At 44.3% G+C, this 22,187-nt stretch overlaps 1 long non-coding RNA gene across 1 annotated transcript in view; it reads right to left on the minus strand.

The window, feature by feature from the left end:
* Positions 1-19,971, minus strand: part of LOC141418130 (uncharacterized) — a 43,412-nt gene extending 23,441 nt beyond the window's left edge. Inside the window, exons 1-2 of the long non-coding RNA XR_012442783.1 lie at positions 19,558-19,971; positions 5,263-5,355 (exon numbers count right to left, since the gene is read on the minus strand). This is a non-coding gene — a long non-coding RNA (uncharacterized lncRNA). The remainder of the gene's footprint in view (positions 1-5,262; positions 5,356-19,557) is intronic.
* Between the last annotated feature and the right edge of the window lie 2,216 nt (positions 19,972-22,187).

The following is a 22,187-nucleotide window of genomic DNA, read 5'->3' on the forward strand; positions in this document are numbered from 1 at the left end:
GATGAAATACTGCCACATTTATGCAAGGAAACAAGCAAGGTGCATTCCACCTGGAACTGGGCCTGAAGTAATCACTAGAATTGAAATCCCTTCATTTCAACCAGTGATGCACATTGACCCATGTATCATGATGCCTGGACATACACTGCACATATTCCCTGAATGCTGAATAGTTCCTCCTTACAGAATATATACGGCTTGATCTAAGGACAACAAAGTTTGATCTCTCCAAAATTATTACCTTCTAGGAAACAATCAGGACTGCCATTTTTTGAAAAAGAGTATCTCCCAGAAACTGACCAAAGAAATATTATACTATCTACCCTCTGTGCAAAGGCTCCCACAAACACACAAACACACACATGCACAGAAGCACACAAATACACACACACACACACACACACACATACACACAAATACAAACTCATGGATCCTTGAATAGCAAACATTCTGGACTCAGAGAATGTCAGCACCTTAATGTAACAAAAGAACTTTTCAGCAGTAGCGATCCTTATTGAATACTAGGAAACACTGGAGAATCAGGTTAACTTCTTCCAAGATTCCTTGCGCATGGTTTAGTGTACCCTGCAGGGCACGGAAGAATTTCTGTAAGATGAACAGGTGCCTGGGCCACCATGTAAACTCATTCTTCCCTTGACAGTCCGCTAGCACTACACCCTAAGATCACGTGGTCGGTTGGGACCCTGAAAACCAGGCAGCTTGTGTATCACAGTGAGATCGAAGGCACCCTGTTCTGCAAAGGGAGACCCACCGCAGGTGGCACACAGGCCTGTGAACATTCAAAATCGTGGGATATGGATGATTTGGCTAGCAGTGAAGAATAGATTCCCCAATCCCATGGGCTCAGTTCATGGATATCCTGTTCGGCCTCCCTCCCATTTCCCTATGCCACACTTCACTGAGAAATCTTCCTCACCATACAGGGGCACCTGCCTTTCTCCTCTTGGCTGGCTGGGCAGCCATAGCAACAGGACAGGTAGCAGCTGCCTCAGGACTCTCCAAGTCCAAGGGCTGTGAGCCCACTGTGACATCACACCCAAGTCTTTCCTGATTGGCCGGAGTCTGTAAGCACTCCCCTTAAGACCCTCCCCCTCCAGTCAACAGCCACTTGTGTGTTAGGGTCCTGGAAAGATGTTTGCATCTCAGCATGGCTTTACTGCTCCATATTCCCACCTCTGCCTCCTCTACGTGGCATAGGGATGACATTTCTCTCCTGTTTCCAAGAACTCCCAATCTGGAAACCACATTTTGGATGACAAGATGTGTTTTTTTGTGGTGAGTAGAAAATCGCCTCAAGCCATTTGCACTTCCATGGGCCAGGAAAACTCCTTTCATATTCCATGAGGCAACTTTCTTCTCAGAACAACATCTCCCATCACCTGAGGTTATTCCCCTATGTGGACACAAAGTATACCACACTGCTAACCAGGATGTTGGTATCCCGGGCTTTTGCGTTACTAACTTCATCAAAACATGCAAACGCACACACTGGCTGCCAAGAGCCTGAACGTGACCACAGGATTTCACTTGATGTGGACAGAGAAATTAACTCACTTTCATCCGAGAAATGCACTGCTCACACAGGAGATAGTCAAAGAATGGCAAGTATTTCCTAGTCAGTGAAATTGGTACACTTTCTCTAGTGAATGGTAGCCTTCAGGAACACCAAAACTATGGAATACCATGGAACACTTGGGAAGGACATTCATTTCTGCAAAGGTTCTCAGTGACAGACCACGACACCTTTCATTCATGGAACTGAAGACTAATGGCAGGGTAACTCAAGGCTTTTCCTCAAACTGACATCAGGAAGTAAGCTAATTTATACAAATCAGTGAGGCAAACTGAAAGAGAAAGATGACAATCACACAATCAAACAAACACACAGAGAGAAACAAAGTGTTGATATCCTAATAGTTATCGAGTGAAGGAATTTCTTTGCTCGTATGTACTGAATGGTAACGTTTAGCAAAATCACAAGTCACTCAACACCAGCACACCCTGGTGCACAGCCTGGTGCATGCTATCAATTTCCACAGTGGAAAAGAAAGAGTTTGATTGAAGGGGTCTTATGCATGCCTAAACAGTAGGTGTACACAATGCGTGTAAAATCGTTTGTCCTAGGAGAACTTACTTGAATGAGCAAAGCAATTACTACATTTGCAAACTAGAAATGTTGCACACACAGACACACAAAATAAAACAAAATCTATCCATATTCATTGCATGGGGAATGTTACACGCAATGGCTGAAAGTCCAGGTGTTATGCTACTGAGGGGACAATATCAGCACTTCAAAAAGGATCACGCTAAGAAAAATATGTGAGGTGATATAATTTCCGCCATGTTCATGGACGGATGAAATACTGCCACATTTATACAAGGAAACAAGCAAGGTGCATTCCACCTGGGACTGGGCCTTATGTAATCACTAGAATTGAAATCCCTTCACTTCACCCACTGATGCACATTGACCCATGTATCATGATGCCTGGACATACACTGCACATATTCCCTGAATGCTGAATAGTTCCTCCTTACAGAATATATACGGCTTGATCTAAGGACAACAAAGTTTGATCTCTCCAAAATTACTACCTTCTAGGAAACAATCAGGACTGCCATTTTTTGAAAAAGAGTATCTCCCAGAAACTGACCAAAGAAATATTATACTATCTACCCTCTGTACAAAGGCTCCCACAAACACACAAACACACACATGCACAGAAGCACACAAATACACACACACACACACACACATACACACACATACACACTCATGGATCCTTGAATAGCAAACATTCTGGACTCAGAAAATTTCTGTACCTTCATGTAAGAAAAGTACCTTTCAGCAGTAGCGATCCTTATTGAATACTAGGAAACACTGGAGAATCAGGTTAACTTCTTCCAAGATTCCTTGCCCTTGGTTTAGTGTACCCTGCAGGGAACAGAAGAATTTCTGTCAGATCAACAGGTGCCTGGGTCACCATGTAAACTCATTCTTCCCGTGCCAGTCCGCTAGCACTACACCCTAACATCACGTGGTCGGTTGGGACCCTGAAAACCAGGCAGCTTGTGTATCACAGTGAGATCGAAGGCGCCCTGTTCTGCAAAGGGAGACCCACCGCAGGTGGCACACAGGCCTGTGAACATTCAAAATCGGGGGATATGGATGATTTGGCTAGCAGTGAAGAATAGATTCCCCAATCCCATGGGCCCAGTTCATGGATATCCTGTTCGGCCTTCCTCCCATTTCCCTATGCCACACTTCACTGAGAAATCTTTCTAACCATACAGGGGCACCTGCCTATCTCCTCTTGGCTGGCTGGGCAGCCATAGCAACAGGACAGGTAGCAGCTGCCTCAGGACTCTCCAAGTCCAAGGGCTGTGAGCCCACTGTGACATCACACCCAAGTCTTTCCTGATTGGCCGGAGTCCGTAAGCACTCCCCTTAAGACCCTCCCCCTCCAGTCAACAGCCACTTGTGTGTTAGGGTCCTAGAAAGATGTTTGAATCTCAGCATGGCTTTACTGCTCCATATTCCCACCTCCGCCTCCTCTACGTGGCATACGGATGACATTTCTCTCCTGTTTCCAAGAACTCCCAATCTGGAACCCACATTTTGGATGACAAGATGTGTTTTTTTGTGGTGAGTAGAAAATCGCCTCAAGCCCTTTGCACTTCCATCGGCCAGGAAAACTCCTTTCACATTCTATGAGGCAACTGTCTTCTCAGAACAACATCTCCCATCACCTGAGGTTATTCCCCTATGTGGACACAAAGTGTACCACACTGCTAACCAGGATGTTGGTATCCCGGGCTTTTGCGTTACTAACTTCATCAAAACATGCAAACGCACACACTGGCTGCCAAGAGCCTGAACGTGACCACAGGATTTCACTTGATGTGGACAGAGAAATTAACTCACTTTCATCCGAGAAATGCACTGCTCACACAGGAGATAGTCAAAGAATGGCAAGTATTTCCTAGTCAGTGAAATTGGTACACTTTCTCTAGTGAATGGTAGCCTTCAGGAACACCAAAACTATGGAATACCATGGAACACTTGGGAAGGACATTCATTTCTGCAAAGGTTCTCAGTGACAGACCACGACACCTTTCATTCATGGAACTGAAGACTAATGGCAGGGTAACTCAAGGCTTTTCCTCAAACTGACATCAGGAAGTAAGCTAATTTATACAAATCAGTGAGGCAAACTGAAAGAGAAAGATGACAATCACACAATCAAACACACACACACACACACACACACACACACAGAAACAAAGTGTTGATATCCTAACAGTTATCGAGTGAAGGAATTTCTTTGCTCGTATGTACTGAATGGTAACGTTTAGCAAAATCACAAGTCACTCAACACCAGCACACCCTGGTGCACAGCCTGGTGCATGCTATCAATTTCCACAGTGGAAAAGAAAGAGTTTGATTGAAGGGGTCTTATGCATGCCTAAACAGTAGGTATACACAATGCGTGTAAAATCGTTTGTCCTAGGAGAACTTACTTGAATGAGCAAAGAAATTACTACATTTGCAAACTAGAAATGTTGCACACACAGACACACAAAATAAAACAAAATCTATCCATATTCATTGCATGGGGAATGTTACACGCAATGGCTGAAAGTCCAGGTGTTATGCTACTGAGGGGACAATATCAGCACTTCAAAAAGGATCATGCTAAGAAAAATATGTGTTGTGATATAATTTCCGCCATGTTCATGGACTGATGAAATACTGCCACATTTATGCAAGGAAACAAGCAAGGTGTATTCCACCTGGGACTGGGCCTGAAGTAATCATTAGAATTGAAATTCCTTCATTTCACCCAGTGATGCACATTGACCCATGTATCGTGATGCCTGGAAATACACTGCACATATTCCCTGAATGCTGAATAGTTCCTCCTTACAGAATATATACGGCTTGATCTAAGGACAACAAAATTTGATCTCTCCAAAATTATTACCTTCTAGGAAACAATCAGGACTGCCATTTTTTGAAAAAGAGTATCTCCCAGAAACTGACAAAAGAAATATTATACTATCTACCCTCTGTGCAAAGGCTCCCACAAACACACACACACACACACATGCACAGAAGCACACAAATACACATACACACACACACACACACACACACACACATACACACTCATGGCTCCTTGAATAGCAAACATTCTGGACTCAGAGAATGTCTGCACCTTCATGTAACAAAAGTACCTTTCAGCAGTAGCGATCCTTATTGAATACTAGGAAACACTGGAGAATCAGGTTAATTTCTTCCAAGATTCCTTGCCCATGGTTTAGTGTACCCTGCAGGGAACAGAAGAAATTCTGTCAGATCAACAGGTGCCTGGGTCACCATGTAAACTCATTCTTCCCTTGCCAGTCCACTAGCACTACACCCTAAGATCACGTGGTCGGTTGGGACCCTGAAAACCAGGCAGCTTGTGTATTACAGTGAGATCGAAGGCGCCCTGTTCTGCAAAGGGAGACCCACCGCAGGTGGCACACAGGCCTGTGAACATTTAAAATCGTGGGATATGGATGATTTGGCTAGCAGTGAAGAATAGATTCCCCCAATCCCATGGGCTCAGTTCATGGATATCCTGTTCGGCCTCCCTCCCATTTCCCTATGCCACACTTCACTGAGAAATCTTCCTCACCATACAGGGGCACCTGCCTTTCTACTCTTGGCTGGCTGGGCAGCCATAGCAACAGGACAGGTAGGAGCTGCCTCAGGACTCTCCAAGTCCAAGGGCTGTGAGCCCACTGTGACATCACACCCAAGTCTTTCCTGATTGGCCGGAGTCCGTAAGCACTCCCCTTAAGACCCTCCCCCTCCAGTCAACAGCCACTTGTGTGTTAGGGTCCTAGAAAGATGTTTGAATCTCAGCATGTCTTTACTGCTCCATATTCCCACCTCTGCCTCCTCTACGTGGCATAGGGATGACATTTCTCTCCTGTTTCCAAGAACTCCCAATCTGGAACCCACATTTTGGATGACAAGATATGTTTTTTTGTGGTGAGTAGAAAATCGCCTCAAGCCTTTGCACTTCCATCGGCCAGGAAAACTCCTTTCACATTCCATGAGGCAACTTTCTTCTCAGAACAACATCTCCCATCACCTGAGGTTATTCCCCTATGTGGACACAAAGTGTACCACACTGCTAACCAGGATGTTGGTATCCCGGGCTTTTGCGTTACTAACTTCATCAAAACATGCAAACGCACACACTGGCTGCCAAGAGCCTGAACGCGACCACAGGATTTCACTTGATGTGGACAGAGAAATTAATTGACTTTCATCCGAGAAATGCACTGCTCACACAGGAGATAGTCAAAGAATGGCAAGTATTTCCTAGTCAGTGAAATTGGTACACTTTCTCTAGTGAATGGGAGCATTCAGGAACACCAAAACTATGGAATACCATGGAACACTTGGGAAGGACATTCATTTCTGCAAAGGTTCTCAGTGACAGACCACGACACCTTTCATTCATGGAACTGAAGACTAATGGCAGGGTAACTCAAGGCTTTTCCTCAAACTGGCATCAGGAAGTAAGCTAATTTATACAAATCACTGAGGCAAACTGAAAGAGAAAGATGACAATCACACAATCAAACACACACACACACACACACACACAAGAGACAAAGTGTTGATATCCTAATAGTTATCGAGTGAAGGAATTTCTTTGCTCGTATGTACTGAATGGTAACGTTTAGCAAAATCACAAGTCACTCAACACCAGCACACCCTGGTGCACAGCCTGGTGCATGCTATCAATTTCCACAGTGGAAAAGAAAGAGTTTGATTGAAGGGGTCTTATGCATGCCTAAACAGTAGGTATACACAATGCGTGTAAAATCGTTTGACCTAGGAGAACTTACTTGAATGAGCAAAGAAATTACTACATTTGCAAACTAGAAATGTTGCACACACAGACACACAAAATAAAACAAAATCTATCCATATTCATTGCATGGGGAATGTTACACGCAATGGCTGAAAGTCCAGGTGTTATGCTACTGAGGGGACAATATCAGCACTTCAAAAAGGATCACGCTAAGAAAAATATGTGAGGTGATATAATTTCCGCCATGTTCATGGACGGATGAAATACTGCCACATTTATGCAAGGAAACAAGCAAGGTGCATTCCACCTGGAACTGGGCCTGAAGTAATCACTAGAATTGAAATCCCTTCATTTCAACCAGTGATGCACATTGACCCATGTATCATGATGCCTGGACATACACTGCACATATTCCCTGAATGCTGAATAGTTCCTCCTTACAGAATATATACGGCTTGATCTAAGGACAACAAAGTTTGATCTCTCCAAAATTATTACCTTCTAGGAAACAATCAGGACTGCCATTTTTTGAAAAAGAGTATCTCCCAGAAATTGACCAAAGAAATATTATACTATCTACCCTCTGTGCAAAGGCTCCCACAAACACACAAACACACACATGCACAGAAGCACACAAATACACACACACACACACACACACACACACATACACACAAATACAAACTCATGGATCCTTGAATAGCAAACATTCTGGACTCAGAGAATGTCAGCACCTTAATGTAACAAAAGAACTTTTCAGCAGTAGCGATCCTTATTGAATACTAGGAAACACTGGAGAATCAGGTTAACTTCTTCCAAGATTCCTTGCCCATGGTTTAGTGTACCCTGCAGGGCACGGAAGAATTTCTGTAAGATGAACAGGTGCCTGGGCCACCATGTGAACTCATTCTTCCCTTGACAGTCCGCTAGCACTACACCCTAAGATCACGTGGTCGGTTGGGACCCTGAAAACCAGGCAGCTTGTGTATCACAGTGAGATCGAAGGCACCCTGTTCTGCAAAGGGAGACCCACCGCAGGTGGCACACAGGCCTGTGAACATTCAAAATCGTGGGATATGGATGATTTGGCTAGCAGTGAAGAATAGATTCCCCAATCCCATGGGCTCAGTTCATGGATATCCTGTTCGGCCTCCCTCCCATTTCCCTATGCCACACTTCACTGAGAAATCTTCCTCACCATACAGGGGCACCTGCCTTTCTCCTCTTGGCTGGCTGGGCAGCCATAGCAACAGGACAGGTAGCAGCTGCCTCAGGACTCTCCAAGTCCAAGGGCTGTGAGCCCACTGTGACATCACACCCAAGTCTTTCCTGATTGGCCGGAGTCTGTAAGCACTCCCCTTAAGACCCTCCCCCTCCAGTCAACAGCCACTTGTGTGTTAGGGTCCTGGAAAGATGTTTGCATCTCAGCATGGCTTTACTGCTCCATATTCCCACCTCTGCCTCCTCTACGTGGCATAGGGATGACATTTCTCTCCTGTTTCCAAGAACTCCCAATCTGGAAACCACATTTTGGATGACAAGATGTGTTTTTTTGTGGTGAGTAGAAAATCGCCTCAAGCCATTTGCACTTCCATGGGCCAGGAAAACTCCTTTCATATTCCATGAGGCAACTTTCTTCTCAGAACAACATCTCCCATCACCTGAGGTTATTCCCCTATGTGGACACAAAGTATACCACACTGCTAACCAGGATGTTGGTATCCCGGGCTTTTGCGTTACTAACTTCATCAAAACATGCAAACGCACACACTGGCTGCCAAGAGCCTGAACGTGACCACAGGATTTCACTTGATGTGGACAGAGAAATTAACTCACTTTCATCCGAGAAATGCACTGCTCACACAGGAGATAGTCAAAGAATGGCAAGTATTTCCTAGTCAGTGAAATTGGTACACTTTCTCTAGTGAATGGTAGCCTTCAGGAACACCAAAACTATGGAATACCATGGAACACTTGGGAAGGACATTCATTTCTGCAAAGGTTCTCAGTGACAGACCACGACACCTTTCATTCATGGAACTGAAGACTAATGGCAGGGTAACTCAAGGCTTTTCCTCAAACTGACATCAGGAAGTAAGCTAATTTATACAAATCAGTGAGGCAAACTGAAAGAGAAAGATGACAATCACACAATCAAACAAACACACAGAGAGAAACAAAGTGTTGATATCCTAATAGTTATCGAGTGAAGGAATTTCTTTGCTCGTATGTACTGAATGGTAACGTTTAGCAAAATCACAAGTCACTCAACACCAGCACACCCTGGTGCACAGCCTGGTGCATGCTATCAATTTCCACAGTGGAAAAGAAAGAGTTTGATTGAAGGGGTCTTATGCATGCCTAAACAGTAGGTGTACACAATGCGTGTAAAATCGTTTGTCCTAGGAGAACTTACTTGAATGAGCAAAGCAATTACTACATTTGCAAACTAGAAATGTTGCACACACAGACACACAAAATAAAACAAAATCTATCCATATTCATTGCATGGGGAATGTTACACGCAATGGCTGAAAGTCCAGGTGTTATGCTACTGAGGGGACAATATCAGCACTTCAAAAAGGATCACGCTAAGAAAAATATGTGAGGTGATATAATTTCCGCCATGTTCACGGACGGATGAAATACTGCCACATTTATACAAGGAAACAAGCAAGGTGCATTCCACCTGGGACTGGGCCTTATGTAATCACTAGAATTGAAATCCCTTCACTTCACCCACTGATGCACATTGACCCATGTATCATGATGCCTGGACATACACTGCACATATTCCCTGAATGCTGAATAGTTCCTCCTTACAGAATATATACGGCTTGATCTAAGGACAACAAAGTTTGATCTCTCCAAAATTATTACCTTCTAGGAAACAATCAGGACTGCCATTTTTTGAAAAAGAGTATCTCCCAGAAACTGACAAAAGAAATATTATACTATCTACCCTCTGTGCAAAGGCTCCCACAAACACACACACACACACACATGCAGAGAAGCACACAAATACACATACACACACACACACACACACACACACACACACACATACACACTCATGGCTCCTTGAATAGCAAACATTCTGGACTCAGAAAATTTCTGTACCTTTATGTAAGAAAAGTACCTTTCAGCAGTAGTGATCCTTATTGAATACTAGGAAACACTGGAGAATCAGGTTAACTTCTTCCAAGATTCCTTGCCCATGGTTTAGTGTACCCTGCAGGGAACAGAAGAATTTCTGTCAGATCAACAGGTGCCTGGGCCACCATGTAAACTCATTCTTCCCTTGCCAATCCGCTAGCACTACACCCTAAGATCACGTGGTCGGTTGGGACCCTGAAAACCAGGCAGCTTGTGTATCACAGTGAGATCGAAGGCGCCCTGTTCTGCAAAGGGAGACCCACCGCAGGTGGCACACAGGCCTGTGAACATTCAAAATCGTGGGATATGGATGATTTGGCTAGCAGTGAAGAATAAATCCCCCAATCCCATGGGCTCAGTTCATGGAAATCCTGTTCGGCCTTCCTCCCATTTCCCTATGCCACACTTCACTGAGAAATCTTTCTAACCATACAGAGGCACCTGCCTTTCTCCTCTTGGCTGGCTGGGCAGCCATAGCAACAGGACAGGTCGCAGCTGCCTCAGGACTCTCCAAGCCCAAGGGCTGTGAGCCCACTGTGACATCACACCCAAGTCTTTCCTGATTGGCCGGAGTCCGTAAGCACTCCCCTTAAGACCCTCCCCCTCCAGTCAACAGCCACTTGTGTGTTAGGGTCCTAGAAAGATGTTTGAATCTCAGCATGGCTTTACTGCTCCATATTCCCACCTCCGCCTCCTCTACGTGGCATAGGGATGACATTTCTCTCCTTTTTCCAAGAACTCCCAATCTGGAACCCACATTTTGGATGACAAGATGTGTTTTTTTGTGGTGAGTAGAAAATCGCCTCAAGCCCTTTGCACTTCCATCGGCCAGGAAAACTCCTTTCACATTCCATGAGGCAACTTTCTTCTCAGAACAACATCTCCCATCACCTGAGGTTATTCCCCTATGTGGACACAAAGTGTACCACACTGCTAACCAGGATGTTGGTATCCCGGGCTTTTGCGTTACTAACTTCATCAAAACATGCAAACGCACACACTGGCTGCCAAGAGCCTGAACGTGACCACAGGATTTCACTTGATGTGGACAGAGAAATTAACTCACTTTCATCCGAGAAATGCACTGCTCACACAGGAGATAGTCAAAGAATGGCAAGTATTTTCTAGTCAGTGAAATTGGTACACTTTCTCTAGTGAATGGTAGCCTTCAGGAACACCAAAACTATGGAATACCATGGAACACTTGGGAAGGACATTCATTTCTGCAAAGGTTCTCAGTGACAGACCACGACACCTTTCATTCAGGGAACTGAAGACTAATGGCAGGGTAACTCAAGGCTTTTCCTCAAACTGACATCAGGAAGTAAGCTAATTTATACAAATCAGTGAGGCAAACTGAAAGAGAAAGATGACAATCACACAATCAAACAAACACACAGAGAGAAACAAAGTGTTGATATCCTAATAGTTATCGAGTGAAGGAATTTCTTTGCTCGTATGTACTGAATGGTAACGTTTAGCAAAATCACAAGTCACTCAACACCAGCACACCCTGGTGCACAGCCTGGTGCATGCTATCAATTTCCACAGTGGAAAAGAAAGAGTTTGATTGAAGGGGTCTTATGCATGCCTAAACAGTAGGTGTACACAATGCGTGTAAAATCGTTTGTCCTAGGAGAACTTACTTGAATGAGCAAAGCAATTACTACATTTGCAAACTAGAAATGTTGCACACACAGACACACAAAATAAAACAAAATCTATCCATATTCATTGCATGGGGAATGTTACACGCAATGGCTGAAAGTCCAGGTGTTATGCTACTGAGGGGACAATATCAGCACTTCAAAAAGGATCACGCTAAGAAAAATATGTGAGGTGATATAATTTCCGCCATGTTCATGGACGGATGAAATACTGCCACATTTATACAAGGAAACAAGCAAGGTGCATTCCACCTGGGACTGGGCCTTATGTAATCACTAGAATTGAAATCCCTTCACTTCACATACTGATGCACATTGACCCATGTATCATGATGCCTGGACATACACTGCACATATTCCCTGAATGCTGAATAGTTCCTCCTTACAGAATATATACGGCTTGATCTAAGGACAACAAAGTTTGATCTCTCCAAAATTACTACCTTCTAGGAAACAATCAGGACTGCCATTTTTTGAAAAAGAGTATCTCCCAGAAACTGACCAAAGAAATATTATACTATCTACCCTCTGTGCAAAGGCTCCCACAAACACACAAACACACACATGCACAGAAGCACACAAATACACACACACACACACACACATACACACACATACACACTCATGGATCCTTGAATAGCAAACATTCTGGACTCAGAAAATTTCTGTACCTTCATGTAAGAAAAGTACCTTTCAGCAGTAGCGATCCTTATTGAATACTAGGAAACACTGGAGAATCACCTTAACTTCTTCCAAGACTCCTTGCCCATGGTTTAGTGTACCCTGCAGGGAACAGAAGAATTTCTGTCAGATCAACAGGTGCCTGGGTCACCATGTAAACTCATTCTTCCCGTGCCAGTCCGCTAGCACTACACCCTAAGATCACGTGGTCGGTTGGGACCCTGAAAACCAGGCAGCTTGTGTATCACAGTGAGATCGAAGGCGCCCTGTTCTGCAAAGGGAGACCCACCGCAGGTGGCACACAGGCCTGTGAACATTCAAAATCGGGGGATATGGATGATTTGGCTAGCAGTGAAGAATAGATTCCCCAATCCCATGGGCCCAGTTCATGGATATCCTGTTCGGCCTTCCTCCCATTTCCCTATGCCACACTTCACTGAGAAATCTTTCTAACCATACAGGGGCACCTGCCTATCTCCTCTTGGCTGGCTGGGCAGCCATAGCAACAGGAAAGGTAGCAGCTGCCTCAGGACTCTCCAAGTCCAAGGGCTGTGAGCCCGCTGTGACATCACACCCAAGTCTTTCCTGATTGGCCGGAGTCCGTAAGCACTCCCCTTAAGACCCTCCCCCTCCAGTCAACAGCCACTTGTGTGTTAGGGTCCTAGAAAGATGTTTGAATCTCAGCATGGCTTTACTGCTCCATATTCCCACCTCCGCCTCCTCTACGTGGCATAGGGATGACATTTCTCTCCTGTTTCCAAGAACTCCCAATCTGGAACCCACATTTTGGATGACAAGATGTGTTTTTTTGTGGTGAGTAGAAAATCGCCTCAAGCCCTTTGCACTTCCATCGGCCAGGAAAACTCCTTTCACATTCTATGAGGCAACTGTCTTCTCAGAACAACATCTCCCATCACCTGAGGTTATTCCCCTATGTGGACACAAAGTGTACCACACTGCTAACCAGGATGTTGGTATCCCGGGCTTTTGCGTTACTAACTTCATCAAAACATGCAAACGCACACACTGGCTGCCAAGAGCCTGAACGTGACCACAGGATTTCACTTGATGTGGACAGAGAAATTAATTCACTTTCATCCGAGAAATGCACTGCTCACACAGGAGATAGTCAAAGAATGGCAAGTATTTCCTAGTCAGTGAAATTGGTACACTTTCTCTAGTGAATGGCAGCTTTCAGGAACACCAAAACTATGGAATACCATGGAACACTTGGGAAGGACATTCATTTCTGCAAAGGTTCTCAGTGACAGACCACGACACCTTTCATTCATGGAACTGAAGACTAATGGCAGGGTAACTCAAGGCTTTTCCTCAAACTGACATCAGGAAGTAAGCTAATTTATACAAATCAGTGAGGCAAACTGAAAGAGAAAGATGACAATCACACAATCAAACAAACACACACACAGAAACAAAGTGTTGATATCCTAATAGTTATCGAGTGAAGGAATTTCTTTGCTCGTATGTACTGAATGGTAACGTTTAGCAAAATCACAAGTCACTCAACACCAGCACACCCTGGTGCACAGCCTGGTGCATGCTATCAATTTCCACAGTGGAAAAGAAAGAGTTTGATTGAAGGGGTCTTATGCATGCCTAAACAGTAGGTATACACAATGCGTGTAAAATCGTTTGTCCCAGGAGAACTTACTTGAATGAGCAAAGAAATTACTACATTTGCAAACTAGAAATGTTGCACACACAGACACACAAAATAAAACAAAATCTATCCATATTCATTGCATGGGGAATGTTACACGCAATGGCTGAAAGTCCAGGTGCTACTGAGGGGACAATATCAGCACTTCAAAAAGGATTACGCTAAGAAAAATATGTGAGGTGATATAATTTCCGCCATGTTCATGGACGGATGAAATACTGCCACATTTATGCAAGGAAACAAGCAAGGTGTATTCCACCTGGGACTGGGCCTGAAGTAATCACTAGAATTGAAATCCCTTCATTTCACCCAGTGATGCACATTGACCCATGTATCGTTGATGCCTGGAAATACACTGCACATATTCCCTGAATGCTGAATAGTTCCTCCTTACAGAATATATACGGCTTCATCTAAGGACAACAAAGTTTGATCTCTCCAAAATTATTACCTTCTAGGAAACAATCAGGACTGCCATTTTTTGAAAAAGAGTATCTCCCAGAAACTGACAAAAGAAATATTATACTATCTACCCTCTGTGCAAAGGCTCCCACAAACACACACACACACACACATGCAGAGAAGCACACAAATACACATACACACACACACACACACACACACACATACACACTCATGGCTCGTTGAATAGCAAACATTCTGGACTCAGAAAATTTCTGTACCTTTATGTAAGAAAAGTACCTTTCAGCAGTAGTGATCCTTATTGAATACTAGGAAACACTGGAGAATCAGGTTAACTTCTTCCAAGATTCCTTGCCCATGGTTTAGTGTACCCTGCAGGGAACAGAAGAATTTCTGTCAGATCAACAGGTGCCTGGGCCACCATGTAAACTCATTCTTCCCTTGCCAATCCGCTAGCACTACACCCTAAGATCACGTGGTCGGTTGGGACCCTGAAAACCAGGCAGCTTGTGTATCACAGTGAGATCGAAGGCGCCCTGTTCTGCAAAGGGAGACCCACCGCAGGTGGCACACAGGCCTGTGAACATTCAAAATCGTGGGATATGGATGATTTGGCTAGCAGTGAAGAATAAATCCCCCAATCCCATTGGCTCAGTTCATGGAAATCCTGTTCGGCCTTCCTCCCATTTCCCTATGCCACACTTCACTGAGAAATCTTTCTAACCATACAGGGGCACCTGCCTTTCTCCTCTTGGCTGGCTGGGCAGCCATAGCAACAGGACAGGTAGCAGCTGCCTCAGGACTCTCCAAGCCCAAGGGCTGTGAGCCCACTGTGACATCACACCCAAGTCTTTCCTGATTGGCCGGAGTCCGTAAGCACTCCCCTTAAGACCCTCCCCCTCCAGTCAACAGCCACTTGTGTGTTAGGGTCCTAGAAAGATGTTTGAATCTCAGCATGGCTTTACTGCTCCATATTCCCACCTCCGCCTCCTCTACGTGGCATAGGGATGACATTTCTCTCCTGTTGCCAAGAACTCCCAATCTGGAACCCACATTTTGGATGACAAGATGTGTTTTTTTGTGGTGAGTAGAAAATCGCCTCAAGCCCTTTGCACTTCCATCGGCCAGGAAAACTCCTTTCACATTCCATGAGGCAACTTTCTTCTCAGAACAACATCTCCCATCACCTGAGGTTATTCCCCTATGTGGACACAAAGTGTACCACACTGCTAACCAGGATGTTGGTATCCCGGGCTTTTGCGTTACTAACTTCATCAAAACATGCAAACGCACACACTGGCTGCCAAGAGCCTGAACGTGACCACAGGATTTCACTTGATGTGGACAGAGAAATTAATTCACTTTCATCCGAGAAATGCACTGCTCACACAGGAGATAGTCAAAGAATGGCAAGTATTTCCTAGTCAGTGAAATTGGTACACTTTCTCTAGTGAATGGTAGCTTTCAGGAACACCAAAACTATGGAATACCATGGAACCCTTGGGAAGGACATTCATTTCTGCAAAGGTTCTCAGTGACAGACCACGACACCTTTCATTCATGGAACTGAAGACTAATGGCAGGGTAACTCAAGGCTTTTCCTCAAACTGACATCAGGAAGTAACCTAATTTATACAAATCACTGAGGCAAACTGAAAGAGAAAGATGACAATCACACAATCAAACACACACACACACACACACACACACAGAAACAAAGTGTTGATATCCTAACAGTTATCGAGTGAAGGAATTTCTTTGCTCGTATGTACTGAATGGTAACGTTTAGCAAAATCACAAGTCACTCAACACCAGCACACCCTGGTGCACAGCCTGGTGCATGCTATCAATTTCCACAGTGGAAAAGAAAGAGTTTGATTGAAGGGGTCTTATGCATGCCTAAACAGTAGGTGTACACAATGCGTGTAAAATCGTTTATCCCAGGAGAATTTACTTGAATGAGCAAAGAAATTACTACATTTGCAAACTAGAAATGTTGCACACACAAACACACAAAATAAAACAAAATCTATCCATATTCATTGCATGGGGAATGTTACACGCAATGGCTGAAAGTCCAGGTGTTATGCTACTGAGGGGACAATATCAGCACTTCAAAAAGGATCACACTAAGAAAAATATGTGAGGTGATATAATTTCCGCCATGTTCATGGACGGATGAAATACTGCCACATATATGCAAGGAAACAAGCAAGGTGTATTCCACCTGGGACTGGGCCTGAAGTAATCACTAGAATTGAAATCCCTTCATTTCACCCAGTGATGCACATTGACCCATGTATCGTGATGCCTGGAAATACACTGCACATATTCCCTGAATGCTGAATAGTTCCTCCTTACAGAATATATACGGCTTCATCTAAGGACAACAAAGTTTGATCTCTCCAAAATAATTACCTTCTAGGAAACAATCAGGACTGCCATTTTTTGAAAAAGAGTATCTCCCAGAAACTGACAAAAGAAATATTATACTACCTACCCTCTGTGCAAAGGCTCCCACAAACACACACACACACACACACATGCACAGAAGCACACAAATACACATACACACACACACACACACACATACACACTCATGGCTCGTTGAATAGCAAACATTCTGGACTCAGAAAATTTCTGTACCTTCATGTAAGAAAAGTACCTTTCAGCAGTAGCGATCCTTATTGAATACTAGGAAACACTGGAGAATCAGGTTAACTTCTTCCAAGATTCCTTGCCCATGGTTTAGTGTACCCTGCAGGGAACAGAAGAATTTCTGTCAGATCAACAGGTGCCTGGGCCACCATGTAAACTCATTCTTCCCTTGCCAGTCCGCTAGCACTACACCCTAAGATCACGTGGTCGGTTGGGACCCTGAAAACCAGGCAGCTTGTGTATCACAGTGAGATCGAAGGCGCCCTGTTCTGCAAAGGGAGACCCACCGCAGGTGGCACACAGGCCTGTGAACATTCAAAATCGTGGGATATGGATGATTTGGCTAGCAGTGAAGAATAGATTCCCCAATCCCATGGGCTCAGTTCATGGATATCCTGTTCGGCCTTCCTCCCATTTCCCTATGCCACACTTCACTGAGACATCTTTCTAACCATACAGGGGCACCTGCCTTTCTCCTCTAGGCTGGCTGGGCAGCCATAGCAATAGGACAGGTAGCAGCTGCCTCAGGACTCTCCAAGCCCAAGGGCTGTGAGCCCACTGTGACATCACACCCGAGTCTTTCCTGATTGGCCGGAGTCCGTAAGCACTCCCCTTAAGGCCCTCCCCCTCCAGTCAACAGCCACTTGTGTGTTAGGGTCCTAGAAAGATGTTTGAATCTCAGCATGGCTTTACTGCTCCATATTCCCACCTCCGCCTCCTCTACGTGGCATAGGGATGACATTTCTCTCCTGTTGCCAAGAACTCCCAATCTGGAACCCACATTTTGGATGACAAGATGTGTTTTGTTTTGGTGAGTAGAAAATCGCCTCAAGCCCTTTGCACTTCCATCGGCCAGGAAAACTCCTTTCACATTCCATGAGGCAACTTTCTTCTCAGAACAACATCTCCCATCACCTGAGGTTATTCCCCTATGTGGACACAAAGTGTACCACACTGCCAACCAGGATGTTGGTATCCTGGGCTTTTGCGTTACTAACTTCATCAAAACATGCAAACGCACACACTGGCTGCCAAGAGCCTGAACGTGACCACAGGATTTCACTTGATGTGGACAGAGAAATTAATTGACTTTCATCCGAGAAATGCACTGCTCACACAGGAGATAGTCAAAGAATGGCAAGTATTTCCTAGTCAGTGAAATTGGTACACTTTCTCTAGTGAATGGCAGGTTTCAGGAACACCAAAACTATGGAATACCATGGAACACTTGGGAAGGACATTCATTTCTGCAAAGGTTCTCAGTGACAGACAACGACACCTTTCATTCAGGGAACTGAAGACTAATGGCAGGGTAACTCAAGGCTTTTCCTCAAACTGACATCAGGAAGTAACCTAATTTATACAAATCACTGAGGCAAACTGAAAGAGAAAGATGACAATCACACAATCAAACACACACACACACACACACACACAGAAACAAAGTGTTGATATCCTAACAGTTATCGAGTGAAGGAATTTCTTTGCTCGTATGTACTGAATGGTAACGTTTAGCAAAATCACAAGTCACTCAACACCAGCACACCCTGGTGCACAGCCTGGTGCATGCTATCAATTTCCACAGTGGAAAAGAATGAGTTTGATTGAAGGGGTCTTATGCATGCCTAAACAGTACGTATACACAATGCGTGTAAAATCGTTTGTCCTAGGAGAACTTACTTGAATGAGCAAAGAAATTACTACATTTGCAAACTAGAAATGTTGCACACACAAACACACAAAATAAAACAAAATCTATCCATATTCATTGCATGGGGAATGTTACACGCAATGGCTGAAACTCCAGGTGTCATGCTACTGAGGGGACAATATCAGCACTTCAAAAAGGATCACACTAAGAAAAATATGTGAGGTGATATAATTTCCGCCATGTTCATGGACGGATGAAATACTGCCACATATATGCAAGGAAACAAGCAAGGTGTATTCCACCTGGGACTGGGCCTTAAGTAATCACTAGAATTGAAATCCCTTCATTTCACCCAGTGATGCACATTGACCCATGTATCATGATGCCTGGAAATACACTGCACATATTCCCTGAATGCTGAATAGTTCCTCCTTACAGAATATATACGGCTTCATCTAAGGACAACAAAGTTTGATCTCTCCAAAATTATTACCTTCTAGGAAACAATCAGGACTGCCATTTTTTCAAAAAGAGTATCTCCCAGAAACTGACAAAAGAAATATTATACTATCTACCCTCTGTGCAAAGTCTCCCACAAACACACACACACACACACACATGCACAGAAGCACACAAATACACATACACACACACACACACACATACACACTCATGGCTCCTTGAATAGCAAACATTCTGGACTCAGAAAATTTCTGTACCTTCATGTAAGAAAAGTACCTTTCAGCAGTAGCGATCCTTATTGAACACTAGGAAACACTGGAGAATCAGGTTAATTTCTTCCAAGATTCCTTGCCCATGGTTTGGTGTACCCTGCAGGGCACAGAAGAATTCCTGTCAGATCAACAGGTGCCTGGGCCACCATGTAAACTCATTTTTCCCTTGCCAATCCGCTAGCACTACACCCTAAGATCACGTGGTCGGTTGGGACCCTGAAAACCAGGCAGCTTGTGTATCACAGTGAGATCAAAGGCGCCCTGTTCTGCAAAGGGAGACCCACCGCAGGTGGCACACAGGCCTGTGAACATTCAAAATCGTGGGATATGGATGATTTGGCTAGCAGTGAAGAATAGATTCCCCCAATCGCATGGGCTCAGTTCATGGATATCCTGTTCGGCCTCCTTCCCATTTCCCTATGCCACACTTCACTGAGAAATCTTCCTCACCATACAGGGGCACCTGCCTTTCTCCTCTTGGCTGGCTGGGCAGCCATAGCAACAGGACAGGTAGCAGCTGCCTCAGGACTCTCCAAGTCCAAGGGCTGTGAGCCCACTGTGACATCACACCCAAGTCTTTCCTGATTGGCCGGAGTCCGTAAGCACTCCCCTTAAGACCCTCCCCTCCAGTCAACAGCCACTTGTGTGTTAGGGTCCTGGAAAGATGTTTGCATCTCAGCATGGCTTTACTGCTCCATATTCCCACCTCCGCCTCCTCTACGTGGCATAGGGATGACATTTCTCTCCTGTTTCCAAGAACTCCCAATCTGGAACCCACATTTTGGATGACAAGATGTGTTTTGTTGTGGTGAGTAGAAAATCGCCTCAAGCCCTTTGCACTTCCATCGGCCAGGAAAACTCCTTTCACATTCCATGAGGCAACTTTCTTCTCAGAACAACATCTCCCATCACCTGAGGTTATTCCCCTATGTGGACACAAAGTGTACCACACTGCTAACCAGGATGTTGGTATCCCGGGCTTTTGCGTTACTAACTTCATCAAAACATGCAAACGCACACACTGGCTGCCAAGAGCCTGAACGTGACCACAGGAATTCACTTGATGTGGACAGAGAAATTAATTCACTTTCATCCGAGAAATGCACTGCTCACACAGGAGAGAGTCAAAGAATGGCAAGTATTTCCTAGTCAGTGAAATTGGTACACTTTCTCTAGTGAATGGTAGCCTTCAGGAACACCAAAACTATGGAATACCATGGAACACTTGGGAAGGACATTCATTTCTGCAAAGGTTCTCAGTGACAGAACACGACACCTTTCATTCAAGGAACTGAAGACTAATGGCAGGGTAACTCAAGGCTTTTCCTCAAACTGACATCAGGAAGTAAGCTAATTTATACAAATCAGTGAGGCAAACTGAAAGAGAAAGGTGACAATCACACAATCAAACAAACACACACACAGAAACAAAGTGTTGATATCCTAACAGTTATCGAGTGAAGGAATTCCTTTGCTCGTATGTACTGAATGGTAACGTTTAGCAAAATCACAAGTCACTCAACACCAGCACACCCTGGTGCACAGCCTGGTGCATGCTATCAATTTCCACAGTGGAAAAGAAAGAGTTTGATTGAAGGGGTCTTATGCATGCCTAAAGAGTAGGTGTACACAATGCGTGTAAAATCGTTTGTCGTAGGAGAACTTACTTGAATGAGCAAAGAAATTACTACATTTGCAAACTAGAAATGTTGCACACACAGACACACAAAATAAAACAAAATCTATCCATATTCATTGCATGGGGAATGTTACACGCAATGGCTGTAAGTCCAGGTGCTACTGAGGGGACAATATCAGCACTTCAAAAAGGATCACGCTAAGAAAAATATGTGAGGTGATATAATTTCCGCCATGTTCATGGACGGATGAAATACTGCCACATTTATGCAAGGAAACAAGCAAGGTGTATTCCACCTGGGACTGGGCCTGAAGTAATCACTAGAATTGAAATCCCTTCATTTCACCCAGTGATGCACATTGACCCATGTATCGTGATGCCTGGAAATACACTGCACATATTCCCTGAATGCTGAATAGTTCCTCCTTACAGAATATATACGGCTTCATCTAAGGACAACAAAGTTTGATCTCTCCAAAATTATTACCTTCTAGGAAACAATCAGGACTGCCATTTTTTGAAAAAGAGTATCTCCCAGAAACTGACAAAAGAAATATTATACTATCTACCCTCTGTGCAAAGGCTCCCACAAACACACACACACACACACATGCAGAGAAGCACACAAATACACATACACACACACACACACACACACACACATACACACTCATGGCTCGTTGAATAGCAAACATTCTGGACTCAGAAAATTTCTGTACCTTTATGTAAGAAAAGTACCTTTCAGCAGTAGCGATCCTTATTGAATACTAGGAAACACTGGAGAATCAGGTTAACTTCTTCCAAGATTCCTTGCCCATGGTTTAGTGTACCCTGCAGGGCACAGAAGAATTTCTGTCAGATCAACAGGTGCCTGGGCCACCATGTAAACTCATTCTTCCCTTGCCAATCCGCTAGCACTACACCCTAAGATCACGTGGTCGGTTGGGACCCTGAAAACCAGGCAGCTTGTGTATCACAGTGAGATCGAAGGCGCC

Source organism: Castor canadensis, chromosome 16, assembly GCF_047511655.1.
Source record: "Castor canadensis chromosome 16, mCasCan1.hap1v2, whole genome shotgun sequence".
In the NCBI taxonomy this organism is placed as follows: domain Eukaryota; kingdom Metazoa; phylum Chordata; class Mammalia; order Rodentia; family Castoridae; genus Castor; species Castor canadensis.